The sequence below is a fragment of the Vicugna pacos genome, unplaced genomic scaffold (assembly GCF_048564905.1).
Source record: "Vicugna pacos unplaced genomic scaffold, VicPac4 scaffold_13, whole genome shotgun sequence".
NCBI lineage: Eukaryota > Metazoa > Chordata > Mammalia > Artiodactyla > Camelidae > Vicugna > Vicugna pacos.
This window is the reverse complement of record NW_027328734.1, coordinates 375,459-378,311: the sequence shown is the minus strand read 5'-3', so window position 1 is coordinate 378,311 and position 2,853 is coordinate 375,459.

The following is a 2,853-nucleotide window of genomic DNA, read 5'->3' as shown; positions in this document are numbered from 1 at the left end:
CAGAATTTAGAACATAGAATGCAGAACACAGGACTTAGAATATAGAATACAAAATACTGAATATAGAATTTAGAATATAGAATGTCGAACACAGAATATAGAATATAGAATACAGAATACTGATTAAAGTATTTAGAGTTGTAATGCAGAACACAGAATTTAGAATATAGAATAAAGAATACTGAATATATAATTTATAATATATAATGTAGAACACAGAATATAGAATAGAGTATAGAGCATAGAGAACCCAGAATTTAGAACATGGAATGCAGAACATAGAATTTAGAATACAGAATACAGAATACTGGATACAGAATTTAGAATATAGAACGCAGAACACAGAATATAGAATATAGAATAGAGAATATAGAAAGAGAGTTTAGAACATGGAATGCAGCACACAGAATTTAGAATATAGAATAAAGAATACTGAATACAGAATTTAGAATATAGAACGTAGAACACAGAATATAGAATATAGAATAAGGAATGCAGATATAGAATACAAAATATAAAATGTAGAACACAGGATATAGAATATGGAAAAAAGAATACAGAACCCAGAATTTAGAACTTGGAATGCAGAACACAGAATGTAGAATATAGAATACAAAATACTGAATATAGAATTTAGAATATAGAATGTCGATCACAGAATATAGAATATAGAATAGAGGATATAGAACCAGAATTTAGAACATAGAATGCAGAACACAGAATTTAGAATGTAGAATATAAAATACTGAATATAGAATTTAGAATATAGAATGTCGAACACAGAATATAGAATATAAAATACAGAATACTGCTTAAGGTATTTAGATTTGGAATTCAGAACACAGAATATAGAATATAGAATACAGAATTCTGAATATATAATTTATAATATAGAATATATAACACACAATATAGAATAGAGAATATAGAACCCAGAATTTAGAACATGGAATGCAGAACACAGAATTTAGAATATAGTATACAGATTACTGAATACAGAATTTGAATATAGAATGTAGAACACAGAATATAGAATATAGAATAAAGAATGCAGATATAGAATACAAAATATAGAATGTAGAACATAAAATATAGAATTTGGAAACCAGAATACAGAACACAGAATTTAGAACTTGGAATGCAGAACACAGAATTCAGATTATAGGATACAGAATACTGAATATAGAATTTAGAATAAAGAATGTAGAACACAGAATATAGAATAGAAAATATAGAACCCGGAATTTAGAACATGGAATGCAGAACACAGAATTTAGAATATAGAATACAGAATACTGGATATAGAACGTAGAACACAGAATATAGAATAAAGAACACGGAATGAAGAATATGGTATACAGAATATAGAATGTAGAACACAGAATTTAGAATATGGGAAACAGAATACAGAACCAAGAATTTACAACATGGAATGCAGAACATAGAATTTAGATTATAGAATACAGAGCACTGAATATAGAATATAGAATATAGAATGTAGAAAACAGAATATAGAATATACTATAGAAAATATAGAATCCAGAATTTAGATCATGGAATGCAAATACACAATTTAGACTATATATAACAGAATACTTAATATAGAATTTAGAACATAGAATGCAGGACACAGAATTTAGAATATAGAAAATAGAATACTGAATACAGAATTTACATTATATAACGTAGAACACAGAATATACCATATAGAATATGGAATGCAGATACAGAAAACAAAATATAGAATGTAGAACATAGAATATAGAATATGGAAAGCAGAACACAGAACCCAGAATACAGAAATTGGAATGCAGAACACAGAATTTAGATTATAGAAAACAGAATACTGAATATAGAATTTAGAATAAAGAATGTAGAACTCAGAATATAAAATATAGAATAGAAAATATTGATTACAGAATTTTGAACATGGAATGAAAACAAAGAATTTTGATTATATAATACAGAATACTGAGTATAGAATTTAGAACATAGAATGCAGAACACAGAATTTAGATTATAGAAAACAAAATACTGAATACAGAATTTAGAATATAGAATGTAGAACACAGAATATAGAATATAGATCACGGAATGCAGAATATGGTATACAAAACATTGAATGTAGAACACAGAATATAGAATATGGAAAACAGAATACAGAACACGGAATTTAGAACATGGAATGAAGAACACAGAATTTAGAATATAGAATACAGATTAATAAACATAGAATTTAGAACATAGAATGCAGAACACAGAATTTAGACTATAGAATAAAGAATACTGAATATAGTATTTAGAATATAGAATGTAGAACACAGAATATAGAATATATTATAGAAAATATAGAATCCAGAATTTAGATCATGGAATGCAAACACACAATTTAGAATATATAAAACAGAATACTGAATATAGAATTTAGAACATAGAATGCAGGACACAGAATTAAGAATATAGAAAAGAGAATACTGAATATAGAGTTTAGAATTTAGAATTATAACTCAGGATTTAGAATATAGAATACGGAATACAAAATATAGAATGTAGAGTATAAAATGAAGAAACCACAATATAGAATACAGAATAGAGAATATAGAACACAGAATTTAGAACATGGAATTCTGAACACATTATTTAGAATATAGAATACAGAATTATGCATATAGAATTAAGAATTTAGAATGTACAACACAGAATTTAGATTATAGAATACAAAATAATGAATATAGAATTAAGAACATAGAATGCAGAACACAGAATATAGAATGTAGAATACAGGAACCTGAACATAGAATTAAGAATATAGAATGTCGAACACATAATATTGAATATATAATACAAAATACT